This window comes from Girardinichthys multiradiatus, chromosome 13 (genome assembly GCF_021462225.1).
Source record: "Girardinichthys multiradiatus isolate DD_20200921_A chromosome 13, DD_fGirMul_XY1, whole genome shotgun sequence".
NCBI lineage: Eukaryota > Metazoa > Chordata > Actinopteri > Cyprinodontiformes > Goodeidae > Girardinichthys > Girardinichthys multiradiatus.
In genome coordinates, this window is record NC_061806.1 from 6,970,982 (window position 1) to 6,989,966 (window position 18,985).

The 18,985-nt window shown below is 41.9% G+C and overlaps 1 protein-coding gene across 1 annotated transcript in view; it reads right to left on the reverse strand.

The window, feature by feature from the left end:
• si:ch211-57n23.4 (immunoglobulin superfamily DCC subclass member 3) overlaps positions 1-18,985 on the reverse strand; it is a 65,563-nt gene that overhangs the window by 11,160 nt on the left and 35,418 nt on the right. The gene's annotated exons all lie outside the window — the stretch shown is intronic.

An 18,985-nucleotide genomic window follows, 5' to 3' on the forward strand; every position in this document is an offset into this window, starting at 1 on the left:
CATTCTTTTATGCTTTATCCTGTGTCACAGGGACTGGTTGCCTATCGCAGCTGACAGTGTCATTGTTTTAGGTACTGCTTTGACCCACATGCAGAACACAACCAGAAGACAGGAGAAGGTTTAACAGGTTTATTGTAACAGTAAGAATAAAGTTTTGCAGGAATCTGGGACCAGGAGCACCTCGAAGGTAGAAGGTAGATGAACCGCCAGTGGGGAAAGAAGGTGTTGTGGAAACATTCTTTTTAATGCTCTGAACTTCCCTTACCTCTCTCCCCTCTGACCTCTGTGTTTTGTTACCCTAGAGGAGTTGGTCTGTAAAACCATTATCAGAAGTTTAATGGTTAAAACCCATGCTTTAGGGTGATGTCTCAGGAAGAGCAGATGGGTCTGCTCGTAGATAACTTTGTTACCCCTGACCCGAGGAGGGTCTAGGGCCATAAAACACAGACTCTTTGAAGTTGAGGTAACACCCACATACTCTTTAAATACTGTGTGTAAATATTGATCGGGGCTCTGCTTCACTGACTAACCTCAGTGACAGGGTTTTCAAACGCTGAAATGCCTTTGAATAAAACTTAAAAAGGCAAAGTCCGGATTTTCTCTTGTTGTGAGTCAACTTCTCTCACACTTTGATAAGAAAATTCCATTACAAACGACACGGCGTCTGGGAGTGAGGAGTACTGCTGCATATGATGGATCGGTGCCAAGCTGTCAACCGTCTGCTTGAGGTAAGTGATTTCCAGGAGCTAGGTAAGTATGTCACTAGTGAGGGCACTTGGGTTATCGAGCACAGCAGAGGGTGAGCAGGGTTCATTGCAGGATTTCTCGGAAGAGGAGCCAGAATGCTGCCAGCTGGAGTTTGTCAGAATAGGTTCTCTGGTATACTTGGAGGCGACTGGAAACAAGGTAGCTAACTGGAAGGAGCTCCAAGACACAGCAGTCACCACTTATGATTAACACTCAGGCGCCGAAATACTGGCAGCAGGCTTCTCTTATAGTGCTCAGATGATGAGGCTTGATGAGAAACACTTGTCACACCTCCAGTCACCATGCTCTGTTGCCCCCTAGAGTGAAGCAGGTCAAGCAGCAGGCAATCAAAAATGAGGAGACAGAGTCTCCCAGACCCTCACAGACAGTAGGTTTTCTTTCTAAACTATTCTTTATGAGATTATGATTAAAGTTCTTAAAGGAAGGCTCTAATCAAATTGAGATCTTCTGTACGTTGTAGCTCAGAGTGAAATTGTAACATCTGTGTTCATTATCAAACCACCCATAAAGGTGCACTAACATAGTCCTTTACAAAGTATATGTATAATTTCACTGTTCCTGATAATTTATTTGTCTTTTTAAAAGATAATGTTGGAAAAATTGTATATAGTTTTTTCTATTATCTTATATTCTGTTCCTTTTGTGTTATTTTAACTATTTTATCTTATAATCATTCAAGATGTGTGTGAGTAATTTTGTCTGCAGGCAAAGATTGTAAATGGAGCTGAGCTAGCAGAGAAGGAAGCAGTCCAGTTGAGGAGGTCATAAAGAGGGGCTGATTGCACTGAACAAGAGGGCAGAGCTGACCCTGCAAGTTGGAGGAGACTGTGGGAAATGTGTTGTTAAAAGATAAAGAAGTTTATGACCTGCTTACGATGCAGCTGTTGTTTTCCCATCCTTTAGAGATTAATGTTCATTGTAACTAGGGACCACCCTAAATAAAAAGAGGATTCGGAGAGATGTTGTTCAGAATGGTTGGGAGACTTGTAACTGAACATATCTCTGACCGTTCTCCTCGTACGACTAAATAACTAATACTTTGTCTCTCTTTTCTTTTTGTGTTGTTATAAGTATTGTAGGTTGTTTAAACCTGACATTAATTTGGTCCTTTCGAGCCGGATTCCAACTACGCCTGATGATTCCAGCGGGTCGGTAGATTCCAGGAAAGACCGTGCGCACGGCTGTCTTCATCAGGAAGACACACAGACCCTTTGAGGGACTGGATTTCGGCCCGCCCGCTGGGATCTGACGGCTGACGGAACTCTGAGAGAGAGGAGAGGACAAAGTGGTGAGTTGAATCTAGATTTCAAAAAGTGTGACGAATGACTGGGGGTCATTGCGTGAAGTAAACAAACCCTGTGAATCCTAGGTACTAACAGGTAACAGCAGTGCGCCGGAGTCCTGCTTAAAGTATTAGGGGAAATACAGAAAATTCCGAGGTTAACAGCAATGTGCCGGAGTTCTGCTTAAAGTATAAGTATTAAGAAAGTAATACTAAAATTCCGTGTTTCGAGAACGGCGGAGTCCGCGTTTAAGTATTTTAAACAACAAAAAATACTAAGAACAATCCGCGTTTAAGTATTTTAAACAACAAAAAATACCAAAAAAAAATTCACCTTTAAGTATTTAAAAAAAAACAACAGAAAATACTAAGCAAAATCCGCGTTTAAATGTGTGCATGTGAGAAATAAATGGAGGATTTAAACCACTAGGTTTTGCCTCTTACCAAAGCAGTGGGATTGTAAGTGACTAACTTTTGTGGATGTAAAGGCAAGAATTCTCCACTTGAAAGAGTTGAAGTGAGAATTACCACAAAAGGAGATTTTTCTGTCACCCTACTGAATAATCCAGTATTTAGAATACCCTAGGTATTTATATGCTGGACCAAATTTAAATAAAAGAAATGGGAAAAGGGAGATTTAAATACACTAAAATGAATAATAATGTAAAGACTGGAAATTTATGGAAGCGCAGGATCAAATTGAAATATTAAAATTAAAATATTTAGATAAATGGATAACCTCATATCATTATGATGGTTGTTTAAACTCTAAAAAATTTGGTGATTTATAGGATGCAATAATTAAAAGTACATTAAAAGTAGTCAGTCAGTCATTTTCTACCGCTTATTCCATAGTGGGTCGCAGGGGAGCTGGAGCCTATCTCCAGCAGTCTATGGGCGAGAGGTGGGATACACCCTGGACAGCTCACCATTCCATCGCAGGGCAACACACAAACAACCATGCACACACTCATTCATACACCTAAGGGCAATTTAGAGTTACCAATTAACCTAACAGGCATGTCTTTGGACTGTGGGAGGAAGCCGGAGTACCCGGTGAGAACCCACGCATGTACGGGCAGAACATGCAAACTCCATGCAGAAAGACCCCAGGCCAGGAATTGAACCCAGGACCTTCTTGCTGCAAGGCAACAGAGCTACCAACTGCGCCACCGTGCCCATAGACTGCTGGAGATAGGCACCAGCTCCCCCGTAACCCACTATGGAATAAGCAGTAGAAAATGACTGACTGACTGACATTAAAAGTAAACGTGATTTAAGAAAAATGGACAAAGAAGGTTATGAGGATGTAGATTATTGCTTAAAAATAACTAAAAAGAGAGAGATGTGATGCAGGAGACAAGAATGGACGTTTTTGTTGAAAGCAGAAAAGGTCAGAGGGCTAAGAAATAATTTTTGATGGATTTGCAAAGTGGAATAGCAGGACAGAAGAAAGGGAGTAAAAGAGTAGGTGGAAAGTTTTTGTTTTGTACCAAAGATCTGATGAGGTTCGACAGGATTGGATTAGCTAAAATGAGTCCCTTTGGTGAATAAATCCATCCCCACTATGGCTGTACCTCATGTATGTTTTATTTGTGTTTATTTTTTATTATTATTGTTTTGAGACGCTGAAGGCTGTTGATACAGCGTGTCATGGAGGTTCATGGCATGACATGGTTTTTTCTGTGTAACCTTAGAAAATATTTTACTCTTTTTAATAACCAGAGTGAAACAAAAAGAGGAATAACCTTTTGAAGAATATAGGATTAGACTGACAAAAGTGTTTAAAATACATAGTGGTCTACAAGAAGATGAAGACGAGCAAGGAGCTTATTAACAGCAGTTAAAAAATGCCCTACATGCTGGTTCCAGGGATGCAATTAATACCTGGGTAAGGAGATATTTTATAGGTTTCCCCACAGCAAATCTAGAAGACTATGTAAATCATGCCCTCCATGCAGAAAAAGTTATGAAGGATAAAAAAAAAAGGAAATAAATAAATAAATAATTAAATAGGCAACACCTTTTTTCAGCAAGAAGAAGAAGAAGAGCAGATTTATTATTAAAACAACAGAGGAAGAGAAACAATTTAGAGGCAGAGGACAAAAATCATGGGGGTCAGAGAGGAGTGAGCAGAGGAAATTACAGACAATACACATCAGGGTGTTGATGTTAAAAAGGAGTAGGACCACCTTATTACCACTATTAACTGGATGTTCTGAATAAGCCACCCCTAGACGTAGGGACAGCTTTACTAACAGAAGGAAGAAATGTCATTACTCAACTACAAGATCAGATGACACCAGATGATCTACATATTACCATGTGGTATAAAAATACTCCTGGACCAGATAAAACGTACGAAGAAGCATTAAATAAAGTAACTCCTACAAAAGTCATGGTAACTTAATGAATACAGAAACTAGTGCATCCACAGGATTAATTAGAAAATTATTATTTTGGACAGTGACAGTGCAGGAAGGGATACATTTGCATACAAAACAACAATGAGAATTATTCCTTACTGAACAGGAGGAACAGTTTTTTGAATGAAGTCCCTGATAAATTATGGTCAACAGATCCTACTGATGTGGGTTTAGTAAAAGGAGCATTACCTGTTCAAATTAGAGCAAAAACAGAATACAGGCCCAGAGTAAAACAATACCCTTTGAAATATGATGCTCGTGAAGGAATAAAACCAGTAATAAAGGATTTAATAACTGCAGGGGTGATAATAAAATGCGAGGATTCAACACGTAACACCCCCATTTTTCCAGTTAAAAAACAAGCTCCATCAACAGGAAAGATAGGCAGTTTTGGTTTGCATTTACCTTTGAGGGACAAAGATATACTTATACCAGACTACCTCAAGGCTACTGTGAAAGTCCAACTATATACTTTCAGGTAATGAGTGCAAGTATGGCCAAGTTTGACCCTCCAGGAGGTAGTCAGAGTTGATTATATGTTGATGATGTGCTATTAGCCTTTCCTGAGGAGACTTGTAAAAATGATACAATAGTATTATTAAAACATTTAGCAGAAGAGGGACACGAAGTCAGTAAAAGAAACTTTAGTTGTGTAAAAATGAGGTTAAATACCTAGGCCACAATCTTAGCGCAGGGGGACGCACAATTGTAGAAATAAGAAAGACTGCAATATTACAAGTTCTAAAACCAGTAACAAAAAAGCAAATGATGTCCTTCCTTGGACTAACTAATTATTGTAGAAACTGGGTGCCAAATTATGCAGAAATAGTAGCTCCATTAAACAAATTAATGTATGAGGAAGAGCTGAAAATGATGTCTGAACTAAGATAGAGTGTAGAAGCTGAAGAAGCATTTACCAGCATAAAACAAGTTCTAGTTTCCAGTACTGCTTTGGCATTACCAGACTATAGTAAACCATTGTTCAAATGGTAGATTGCAAGGGACATTTTATGACTTCAGTTCTGGTTCAACAACATGGAGATAAAATGAAAACAATAGCCTATTTCTTTTCAAAACTAGATAGTGTTGCGTGTGTGCAACCATATTGTGTGAGAGCTGTAATTGCAGCCTAAAATGACAGTTGCAGTGCTACAATAGTGTTGTTTCACCTTTTAACCTTAAGAGTTTCCCATGCAGTTTCAGCATTAATACTGCAGAATTAGAAAAAAAAAAAAGAAAGAACAAATTAGAAGTGATTTGCAGGATCACGAAATAGTTTATGTGAATAATTTCTCTAAAAAGATGAGAGGGAGAAGACACAAACAGGATATGCATTGGTGACAATGGATATAGTGTTAGAAAAGATGCAACAATAAAGCCCACTACAGGAGATAGCAATGTGGAAAAAACATGGAGCTGCATTAAAAGATGAAAACTATATTTGACCAGATAATAAACCTGTCCTACCATAGAACCTATAAATGGAAACAATATTTGAGCCATCGTGTTATATAATGTCTCAACAGGGGGGAATAGTAGGACAGATATATTAATATTATATAACATATTGATTAAATTCTAAAAATTCTTATAAAAAAAAAAAATTTTGTAAAACATGTTTAGCATGTGTAACACATAATCCACAAGGGAATTTAAGACCACAAAGGGGACAATTTTCAAAACTAAGATACGTTTTTCAAACAATTCATATGGATTTTATTGAGTTAAACCACAGTGAAGGGAAAAAGTTTTGTTTAGTCATTATAGATGCATTTTCTAAACGGATAGAACTATTTCTAACTAAACATTGCAAGCACCTCAGGGTTAACACCCTCTGAAATGTTATTTGGAAGACCATACAGATTACCACAGTTCAAAAATAAGTGGGAGTTAGATGAAGAAGTCAACCTAGCTGATTATATGAGGAGTATGCTAGAAAAGCAACATAAATTTTTTTTAACTATGAGAAATGTTCTCTTTCCCAGCAGGAAAACTAACTAGTGAAACCAGGAGACTGGGTGTTAATAAGGAGTGTAAAGAAGAAACATTGGTATTTCACCTAAGTGGGAGGACCCATATTAGGTATTATTAACCACTGCCAGGGCAGTAAAAATAACTGAGAGATCAACCTGGATTCACCTTACACATTGTAAAAAGATAATTTCGGTTGAAAGCTCCGTCAGGGGAAGTGATTTATAGACTGATAATAGGGTGGACCCAGACATTTAGAGGCTGGAGAGACCCAAAAGTCAGTGAAGACAATTAAGAGGAGTGAACATTTCAGCCAAAATGATTTCTAGATGGATGAGCAATGCTTTCCGATGCTGGGTGTTTATATTTTTCCTCATATTGATTTTTTATTTTTCTGGTATTTCTGGGAACCAGTTAAGATGAATTAGAATGAAACAACATCTGCTATGAGTCATATGAAACAAGTAGCGCTAAATCAAGCAAGGCAAGATAACCTAACTATGTGCACTAAACAAACTTCTTATACTTATGGCATTCAAGTGTGCGTAAAATATAAAACCATATCTGTGGTGCTGATCCCACTCATTAGCTTGACCACATGAGGAAGGAAAGGGCAGGATTATAGAAGTTATAAATGGTACTTAACTAATGATAGAAGAGACACCTCATGGTCCATGATAGTAGCTGATGAAAGAAACAATTGGACACCAGAGTGGGCACCACTGCTTATGCTAGTCATCAAAAGAAGTTGTTTAAGCTCCATAAAGCTGATAATGCAATACAGGTAACAGAGCGAAGAGAGTAAAAGTACAGATTAACTACAGATGACTAAATTCCAGGTTATTACAGGATTGTTAGGAACAAATAATAACTGGTTATTGATGGTAGAGCTAGCGGCTAACATGACTAAAAGAGATTGTGTTGTGTGTTTGGGTTCCAGGCTTTTGTTACAAATAATTCCAGCTATGATACCACAACTCTGTGTGATGGAAGTAATGAATCAAACTAATCCTAATGAAATGTGTTAGCACAAGGATTCTGTTTTTCCTGTAATTAGAGCAGATAAGGATAAATCAGTTTTCCATAAGCGGGTCACCACTGGAAACTATACATGTATAAATATGACAGAGAGAGGTAATAAATTGGGAAATCTCATTGCAGCATGGTGTATTACAATTGTAAAAGTAAATAAGTGTTTTAAACCAGTCTCTAGAGGAGACATTTGGTGGTGGGGTGATGACAACAGGTTGTTTGATTGATCACCTTCAAAAGTAACAGGACTCTGTGCTTAATTACTTTATGGTTATATCCTATGTTAGTAGATGAAGTAACAGATGGACTATCTAGTGTTAAATCCACATGATTGGTGTGATAGGAAGTGCAGAGAAGTAGCTTGGCAGACTGAGGGAGACTCTACATACATAGATGCTACAGATGAATATAAATTAACTGATCAAGTAGCTGCAGGATTTGAATCAAGTATCTGTTGGTGGTGTACGTTGAACATAAATGTAGACAGGATCAATTATATCCATTACAGTGTACAAAAACTAGGAAATTGGACACAAAGCGGGTTTGAACTGTCCATGAACAATTGGCTTCAACTTCCCTGATGGCATTCCAGAATAGAATTGCTTTGGACATGTTGTTAGCAGAAAGAAGAGGAGTTTGTGCCATTTTTGGAGAAAAATGTTGCACATTTATACCTAACAACACGGCGGCTGATGGCAGTCTAATGAAATCCATAGAGGGTTTGAGATCTCTAAATGGCAAAATGAAAGAGCATTCTGGAGTAGACACCTCGATGTGGGACTCCTGGCTGGATATGTTTGGGAAGTATAAAATTTTAGTATCATCAGTAATAATTTCCTTTGCAGTGTTTGCTGCAATTTTGACATTGTGTGGATGTTGTTGTATACCCTGCCTCCGTTCTCTGTTTAACCGTCTTATCACCACAGCTATTTCTCCTATGGAAGACAAAATAACCCAACTGTATCCGTTACATAAACCTCAGGATGATGGAGGTGATGAGGATGTGACGGATCACTTTTCTGATGTATACCCAGATCCATTTCTATATGGATCTGTGATTTAAATGTCAGTAAGTACCTCTGAGTGTAATTATATTTGTGCTCATGAAAAATGATCTTGCAGTTAAAAATCTAAAAGAAGTGGCTGTTTAAGTGATATGAGAATATGAGCAAATATAAGACAAACAGTGGGGAGATGTTGGAAAAATTGCATATAGTTTTTTCTATTATCTTATATTCTGTTCCTTTTGTGTTATTTTAACTATTTTATCTTATAATCATTCAAGATGTGTGTGAGTAATTTTGTCTGCAGGCAAAGATCGTAAATGGAGCTGAGCTAGCAGAGAAGGAAGCAGTCCAGTTGAGGAGGTCATAAAGAGGGGCTGATTGCACTGAATAAGAGGGCAGAGCTGACCCTGCAAGTTGGAGGAGACTGTGGGAAATGTGTTGTTAAAAGATAAAGAAGTTTATGACCTGTTTACGATGCAGCTGTTGTTTTCCCATCCTTTAGAGATTAATGTTCATTGTAACTAGGGACCATCCTAAATAAAAAGGGGGTTCGGAGAGATGTTGTTCAGAATGGTTGGGAGACTTGTAACTGAACATATCTCTGACCGTTCTCCTCGTACAAGTAAATAACTAATACTTTGTCTCTCTTTTCTTTTTGTGTTGTTATAAGTATTGTAGGTTGTTTAAACCTGACAGATAACTTGCAGAATTCTCTTCAGTCATCAGCACAAAGCCTGGAATAGACCTTGCTTATATATATACAGGGGTTGGACAATGAAACTGAAACACCTGTCATTTTAGAGTGGGAGGTTTCATGGCTAAATTGGACCAGCCTGGTAGCCAGTCTTCATTGATTGCACATTGCACCAGTAAGAGCAGAGTGTGAAGGTTCAATTAGCAGGGTAAGAGCACAGTTTTGCTCAAAATATTGAAATTCAATTAAATTAAATTCAAAAATACTTTATTAATCCCAAAGGGAAATTAAATGTTGTTGTAGCTCATTATGAGGGTTTCTTCAAAGAGCCGTTGTAGATGCTGATGGCTGTGGGCAGGAAGGATCTCCCGTAGTGCTCCGTCTTACAGCAGATCTGAAGAAGCCTCTGACTGAAGACACTCTGTTGTTGTAGGACAGTCTCATGAAGAGGATTTTCAGGGTTCTCCATAATGTTCTTCATTTTATGAAGAATCTGTCTTTCCACAATGATCTCCAGAGGTTCCAGAGGAGTCCCCAGTACAGATCTAGCCTTTTTTATCAGCTTGTTGAGCTTTTTTAAGTCCCGGGCTCTGATGCTGCTTCCCTGGCAGATGATGGCAGAAGAGATCACACTCTCCACAACAGACTTATAGTAGATATGCAGCATCTTGCTGCAAACACCAAAGGACCTAAGCTTCCTCAAGAAGTACAGTCTGCTCTGTCCCTTCTTGTAGATGGCTTCACAGTTGCACTCTAGTCTGTTGTCCAGGTGAACACCGAGGTATTTATACTCCTCCACCACCTCCACCTCTTCTCCCATGATGGAAATAGTTTTTGACTTATTCCTGTTTCTCTTAAAATCTACAATCATCTCCTTTGTTTTAGTCACGTTCAAAATGAGATGATTGTTTCCACACCATGCCACAAAGCGGTCCACCACCTTCCTGTACTCATCTTCTTGTCCATCTCTGATCCACCCCACAACTGCAGAATCATCCGAGTATTTCTGCAGATGACAGGAGTCTGTCTTGTATTGGAAGTCTGAGGTGTACAGAGTGAAAAGGAATGGTGAGAGTACAGTCCGCTGTGGTGCTCCTGTGCTGCTGACTACCTGGGTAGACTCACAACCCTTCAGTCTCACAAACTGTGGTCTGTTTGTCAGGTAGTCTTTGATCCAGGAGATTGTTGAGGTCTCCACCTGAGTCTTCTGGAGTTTCTGACAAAGGAAATCTGGTTGGATTGTGTTAAATGCACTGGAGAAATCAAAGAACATGATCCTCATAGTGCTGCTGGCTTTGTTCAGATGACAGTGGGTTTGTTGAAGCAGGTGTATGATGGCATCTTAAACTCCAACTCCACAGCAATAAGCAAACTGAAGGGGGTCCTGATGGTTTACTGTTTGCTTACTCAGGTGGGCCAACAGGAGTCTCTCTAGGACCTTCATGATGTGGGATGTCAGGGCAACAGGTCTATAGTCATTGAGGACTGATGGGTGAATTTTCTTTGGTACCGGAACAAGACAGGAGGTCTTCCACGACACCGGAACCTTCTTCTGGGCCAGGCTAAGGTTGAAGAGGTGCTGCAGAATTCCACAGAGCTGCTCTGCACAGGCCTTCAGGACTCTAGGGCTGACATGATCTGGACCTGCAGCCTTATTCCGATTCAGTCTCTCTAGTTGCATCTTCACTTGACTTTTTGAGACACACAGGTGGAAGGGGGAAGCAAAGGAAGCATCAGCATCTTCTGATATGGTTGAAGGCAAACCTGTAGAAGCAGAAGAGTCTACGACTGAGGTGGAAGATAAAACATGTGAGGTGTTACTGGACAGCTGTGGGTCTTGTGGGTCAAAGGAAGGTGGAATGTCTGTTTGGCTGTGAGCAGGAGAGGAGGATGCGAAGCTTGTTTCTGAACTGAACCTATTGAAAAATGTGTTCAGTTCATTGGCTCTGTCCAGACCTCCATTGGTCTGATCATCCTTCTGCATGAAGCCTGTGATCTTCTTCATCCCTGTCCACACATCTCTGATATTGTTTTGCTGGAGGTTGCTCTCCAGCTTCTTCTTGTACACCTCCTTGCTGTCTCTTATCTTGACTTTAAGTTGCTTCTGTATACTCCTCAATAATTCTCTGTCTTCCTGTCTGAAGGCTCTTTTTTTCTTGTTAAGCAGGTCCTTCAGGTCACTGGGGATCCAAGGTTTGTTATTGGGGAAGCATCTCACGGTTCTGGTGGGGATGATGTTATCCACACAGAAGTTTATATAGTCGGTTACACACTCAGTCATGGCACTGATGTCCACTCCATGTGGCTGGCACAGTGCGTCCCAGTCTTTAGCCTCAAAGCAACCTTGTAGAGCCTCTTCAGCTTCCTGTGACCATTTTCTCACAGTCCGCTTTATTACAGCTTGCCTCTGAACAAGGGGCTTATATTTCGAGCAGAGAAAAACAAGATTGTGATCTGATTTGCCTAGAGGAGGTCTTGGTGTAGAGATGTATGAGTCCTTGACATTTGCATAAAATAAATCGAACGTTTTGTTTTTTCTGGTAGAGCAGCTGACAAACTGTTGAAACATTGGAAGTGTAGCGGAGAGTGAAGCATGGTTAAAATCACCAGAAATTGCCACAAAAGCATTGGGATTTTGGATCTGGCTGGGTCCTTTGTAGGGCTTGGAGTTCATCCAACTTGCTTCCCAACGATCTCACATTGCCCATCATAATCGACGGAAGAGATGGTTTGAACTTCCTCCTTCTCTCTCTTCTCATAGCTCCTGCTCTGCATCCACGGCGTCTCCTTTTCAACTCATCAGGGATTTGGGGTTGTAGTTGAAGTATTATTTGACCTTTTGAGATATTAATCAGCTGCTCCCGGTTGTAAGAAACAACCCCGTTGCCATGGCAATGCCTCATAACAAATGTCCAAAAATAGAAAGTATTAAGAAAAATCTTCCAAGCTGCACAGCATCCGACACCGGAGTGGACAGTCGTCCAAAAAAAATCAACTGTATCCACCACAAGAGGAAGAGTTCCCAAAAAAGAATAAATCAGAATCAAAAGTAACAGAGCTAATCCAACCTGCTGCCACCTTGAGCGGCGCAATTCTAGAACACATAGAAATGCACACAACATTATGGGTGACATACCAGAGTTCAAAAGAAGACAGATTGTTGGTGCATGTCTTGCTGGCGCATCTGTGACCAAGACAGCAAGTCTTTGTGATGTATCAAGAGCCACGGTATCCAGGGTAATGTCAGCATACCACCAAGAAGGACGAACCACATCCAACAGGATTAACTGTGGACGCAAGAGGAAGCTGTCTGAAAGGGATGTTCGGGTGCTAATCTGGATTGTATCCAAAAAACATATAACCACGGCTGCCCAAATCACGGCAGAATTAAATGTGCAACTCAACTCTCCTGTTTCCACCAGAACTGTCCGTCGGGAGCTCCACAGAGTCAATATACACGGCCGGGCTGCTATAGCCAAACCTTTGGTCACTCATGCCAATGCCAAACTTCGGTTTCAATGGTGCAAGGAGCGCAAATCTTGGGCTGTGGACAATGTGAAACATGTATTGTTCTCTGATGAGTTCACCTTTACTGTTTTCCCCACATCCGGGAGAGTTACGGTGTGGAGAAGCCCCAAAGAAGCGTACCAGAATGCACCAATACACACAGCAAGACTGGTGAAAGATTGGTTTGATGAACATGAAAGTGAAGTTGAACATCTCCCATGGCCTGCACAGTCACCATATCTAAATATTATTGAGCCACTTTGGGGTGTTTTGGAGGAGCGAGTCAGGAAACGTTTACCTCCAACAGTATCACGTAGTGACCTGGCCACTATCCTGCAAGAAGAATGGCTTAAAATCCCTCTGACCCCTGTGCAGGACTTGTAAATGTCATTCCCAAGATGAATTGATGCTGTATTGGCCGCAAAAGGAGGCCCTACACCATACTAATAAATTATTGTGGTCTAAAACCAGGTGTTTCAGTTTCATTTTCCAACCCCTGTATGTATTAGTTTCTAATCAAGTGAGTGAGCATTTACACAGTAATGATGTTTTTTAAGAGTTTCAGTCAGGCTTCAGGGGTCATCATAGCACGGAAACAGCAGTAGTGAAAGTCACTTATGATATTCTTATGGACTCAGATAATAGACTTGTGTCTGTACTTGTTTTGTTAGATCTCAGTGCTGCATTGATACAGTCAATCACAATATTCTCTTAGAAATGCTGGAACATGTTGTAGGGATCAAGGGGAAAAAACTAGGCTGGTTTAAATCTTATTTGTCTGACAGATTCCAGTTTGTTCATGTAAATGAAAAATCATCTTAAAACTCCAGGGTTAATGGTGGAGTTCCCCAGGGCTCAGTGCTTGGGCCAATTCTATTCACTATATATATATGGTTCCAATAGGTAAAATGATCAGGCAACATCAGATAAATTTCCACTATTATGCTGGTGATACTCAGCTATATTTATCTATAAATCCTGATGAGCCCAACTAGTTAGATAGCCTACAAGCATGTCTGGATGACATAAAAACATAAGGTCTCAAAATATTCTGCTTCTTAATTCAGACAAGACAGACGTTGTCATCTTTGGACCAGAATCTTTGAAAAAGAAACTGCTTAGTCAACCAATCGTGGATGGCATTGAATTGACCTCTGGTATTAAAGTAGAAAACCTTGGTGTTATTTTTGGTCATGTCTTTTAAATCCGGTATTAAACAGGTTTCTCTTATTTCCTTCTTTCACCTCTGTAATATTGCCAAAATTAGAGATATCCTGTCCAGGAGTGATGCAGAAAAACTAGTCCATGCATTTGTTACTTCAGTGCTGGACTATTGTAATTCCTTACTATCAGGATGTCCACAAAATGCAGTTAAAAGTCTTCAGCTGATCCAAAATGCTGCAGTAGGAGTTCTGATGAAAATTAAAAAGAAAGATTATATTTCTCCCATTTTAGCTTCCCTTAATCGGCTCCCTGTTAAATCTAAAATATAATTTTAAATTCTCCTTCTCACATATAAGGCCCTCAATGATCTAGGTCCATCATACATCAGAGATCTGATTGTTCCATATATTCCTAATAGAGCACTTCATTCTCAGACTGCAGGTTTACTGGTGGTTTCTAGAGTCTCTAGAAATAGAATGGGAGGCAGATTCTTTAGCTATCAGGCTCCTCTCCTGTGGAACCAGCTCCCAGTTTTAGTCTGTGAGGCAGACACCCTGTCTACTTTTAAGGCTAGGCTTAAAACTTTTCTTTTTGATAAAGCTTGTAGTTAGAATGGCTGAGGTTATCCTGAGCTATCTCTGTAGTCATGCTGCTATAAGCTTAGACTGCTGGGGGACATAATGACCACTTTCACTCTCTCTGCAACCTTCAGATGTGCCTCTGCTTCAACACACCTGAATCTAATAATTAGGTCATTAGTAGGATTCTGGAGAACTTGACTGCATACTGAGGCGATAATTCGGCCATAGATTCAGGTGTGTTGGACCAGGGACACATCTAAAGGTTTGAGGACACCGGTGTCAGGATTTGGAGTGCTGCTGCCTGCTGCTTACACCTTTTCGACACTAGGTGCTGCCAGTAGGAGTGTACTTGAGGCGACAGGTGTTGTGCAACTACTCATCAGCTGGGAAGCATGTAGAGGAAGGTTGCCAACACCTCGGCGCCTGAGTGTTTTTGCCTCCGTGGTAATTTCTGGCCAGCTCTGAAATCTTTGCATGATTTTTACCATGGATATCTTTTGAAGGATCTGTTGTTGCGAACTCTAACTTGCTTTGTTACCTGTTCCAGGTGTGAATCCTACCTGATCTGTTCTAGTCCTCCGTAGTGGCTAAGGCTACTTCCTGATCTAGTCTGTGCATGGCAAGCTGAACTCCTTTCCTGACATTTATTCTCTCCCTGGCGGGTTATTCCGGAATCTCCAGTAAGATACGTTTATGTTGGTTCATGTTTCTGAGGTTCAGCTATTTATCTTTTCTCTTTGTGTTTTCACAGTAAGGAAGATTAGACTCGTCGCTCCTGTTGTTCCTGATCAATCTTTCAATAAAAACTTATTCCTTTTACAAAGTTCTCTGAGAGTCTGTGCATGTGGGTTAAGTCGGCTGTAAAAATCATGACAGAACACTCAGGCCAGCCTAACCCAGCGGAGAACCTTCAGAGAACTTTAGCTGAACATAGTCAGCAAATTCATATGCACAGTTCTACTCTCCAAACCCTCCTAGATAGACAGCTGCAAACAAACCAGCAGCTGGAGCATTTGGTATCACTGTTTCAAGGTGCTTGTAGTTCTGAGTCTGCCGCCCCCATTGGGGCTGCTGCTGAGCCACTGGAGGCCCAACATCCACCACCTTTTCGAGATGTTTCTTCTCCTCATCCTGAGAGGCTTTCCGGAGAGATGGGTGGATGTCGTGGTTTTTTACTTCAGTGTAGGTTGGTGTTTAACCGGTCACCTCGAGCTTTTTCGCATGATGAGGGTAAGATTTCTTATGTTTTGAGTTTGTTAACTGGAAGGGTGCTCCGATGGGTGAAGGCAAGGTTTTCCAACTGCACTGGTTTCGGGTTGTCATATGAGGATTTCATTAAGGAGTTTAAACAGACGTTTGATGTAGCTTCAGATCAGTCCTGTATTGCCCGCAAATTGTAGGCGTTGAAACAGCAGAATCGTCCTTTAGCGGACTTTTCTATCGATTTACGTACATTAGCTGTATCCTCAGGCTGGAACGCAAGCGCGTTAAAGGCGGCGTTTTTCCAGTCATTGAACGAGCCCATAAAGGACGAACTAGTCCTTGTAGATGAACCAGAAGAATTAGATGAGTACATTGATTTAGCTATCCGCATTGATTCTCGCCTACGGGAAAGGAGGAGGAATCGCTCCGAGAGAGCGTTGGAGCGAACCTCTCCGTTTCCTCTGTCCCCGTTACCAGTGTCATTAGGGCCTCGAATCAGCCATCCCGAGACCGCACCTATGCAGATTGGGAGAGCTAGCTTTCTGCCTGGAGAACAACAACAACGTCGAGAGGCCAACCAGTGCTTCTATTGTGATGCTTCCGATCATTTCATTTCCAGTTGTCCGGTTCGGCCAAAAGGGCGGGTCCATCGGCTGTGATGGGGCAACCGACGGACCGATCTTCCAGTAGTAAGACCCCACGCTTCACATTACTGGCTACTTTGTTTGTTAACCATCACTCTGAGGTTTTATCTGCCCTAGTTGACTCAGGTTGTGATCTGAACTTGATTGATTTTGATTTTGTTTCAAAGAAAGGGATTTCCACAGAAAGATTGACCCAGCCACGTCGGGTTTTGGCCTTGGATGGTTTATCTCTTCATGAGATCACCCATCAAACACTGCCTCTAGAGCTTGTTTTGTCCGGTAATCACCGAGAAGAGGTATCTTTTTTTGTTTTTCCCATAGCTCAGAGTACGTTAGTACTTAGTTTTCCCTGGCTCCAGCGCCATAATCCCCACATAAATTGGGCAGAATTACGGGTAGAAGCGTGGTCTGAGGGATGTCTCAATTCATGTTTACAGTCAGCCATCTGTCCTACAACCCCTGGTGAGGAAGGTATGGAGGAGGAACTGTCAGACTTAACCAGAGTTCCCCCCGTGTATCATGATCTTAAGATGGTCTTTAGCAAGTCTCGGGCCCTGTCTCTACCGCCTCATCGACCATACGACTGTGCCATTAATCTTCTTCCTGGTGCCCCTTTACCCTCCAGCCGACTCTACAGCATCTCCGGGCCGGAAAGAAAAGTAATGGAAAAATATATTGCTGAGTCTTTAGCTGCTGGGGTTATTCGTCCCTCTACATCTCCTTTAGGGGCAGGTTTCTTCTTTGTGGGGAAAAAAGATGGAGGTTTACACCCTTGTATAGATTACAGGGGTTTGAACGCAATTACTGTTAAAAACAAATATCCTCTTCCTCTGCTAGCTTCTGCGTTTGAGCCTGTACATGGCGCTGTTGTTTTCTCTAAGCTGGACCTCAGAAATGCCTACCACTTAGTCAGAATCCGCCAGGGAGACAAGTGGAAGACAGCATTTAAGACTCCTCTGGGGCATTTCAAGTACTTGGTGATGCCTTTTGGCCTAAGTAATGCCCCAGCAGTTTTTCAAGCTCTCGTCAACAACGTGTTGAGAGATTTTTTGAATATTTTTATATTTGTGTACCTGGACGATATTTTAAGTTTTTTCAGGAGTCTAGAGGAAGACCAAGACAGGTTCTACAGCATCTACTTGAAAACAGACTGTTTGTTAAGATGGAAAAGTGCGACGTCCATCAGTCAACCATCAGTTTCCTGGGTTTTGTTCTGGAAGAGGGACAGGTTCGTGCCGACCCAGGAAAGGTCCGAGCAGTAATGGACTGGCCAGTACCTGACTCGAGGCAGAAGTTGCAGCAGTTCTTGGGGTTTGCCAACTTCTACCGAAGATTTATTAGGAATTACAGCCAGGTGGCGGCCCCATTGAATGCGCTAACTTCCACAAAGACGACCTTCAGCTGGGGTTCGGAGGCTGAGACCGCCTTCACCTGGCTGAAAAGACTGTTCTCCCAAGCGCCTGTTCTGATCCATCCAGATTCTACGAAACAGTTTACCCTGGAAGTAGACGGCTCGGATACTGGGGTGGGAGCAGTGCTCTCCCAGCTTTCTGATCAGGATGGAAGGCTTCATCCATGCGCCTTTTTCTCCCGTCGATTGACCCCTGCTGAACGAAACTACCAGGTTGGAGACAGAGAGTTGCTGGCCATTAAGTTGGCCCTAGAGGAGTGGAGGCATTGGCTGGAGGGCGCTGAACATCCTGTGTTGGTCTGGACAGACCATAAAAATCTGTCATACATTCAGTCAGCTAGGCGTCTCAATGCACGTCAATCATGTTGGTCTCTTTTCTTTTCTCGATTTAGTCTGTCTATTTCTTTTAGACCAGGTTCCAAGAACATCAAACCAGACGCTCTATCCCGCCAATTTGAACCTGAAGATACAGAGAAACATACCGAGTCTATCCTGCCGCCTAGCTGTACTGTGGGCTCTTTAACCTGGGAGATAGAGGACTTGGTGCGGCGAGCTCTCCCTGATGATCCTGGGCCAGGAACTGGACCTCCTGGAATGACCTATGTTCCAGCATCAGTGCGATCCAGAGTGATTGGCTGATTTCATTTGTCCAAGTTCTTTGCTCACCCTGGTGTCAGTAGGACTATTGCCGCAATCACCAGACGCTATTGGTGGCTGTCCCTTCACAAAGACATCAAGGAGTACATGATGGCCTGCGTCACATGCGCTAGAAGTAAGTCTTCTGATCAACCCTCTGCAGGCTTACTTCAACCTCTCAGCATCCCTGGTCGACCCTGGTTCCATGTGGCCTTGGACTTCGTCACGGGTCTACCATGTTCTCATGGAATGACTGTTATTATGGCCATTATTGACCGATTCTCCAAGGCCTGCCACCTGGTTCCTCTCAGAAAGCTGCCATCGGCCCTCCAAACTGCTAAATTGATGGTCAAACATATTTTTCGCCTGCATGGCATCCCCTGTTGCCTGTTGTCCGACAGGGGCCCTCAGTTTACGTCCCGTGTCTGGAGACATTTCTGTGAAACCCTAGGGGCGAACGTGGCGCTAGCTTCTGGTCATCATCCCCAAACTAATGGCCAGGTGGAGCGCCTTAACCAGGAGTTGGAGGTGGCCCTGCGGTGCGTGACATCCACCTGCCCCGCTGAATGGAGTGACCACTTGGGGTGGATCGAATACGCGCACAACTCTCATGTCTCCTCAGCCACCGGTTATTCACCTTTTGAGGTTTCGTTGGGATA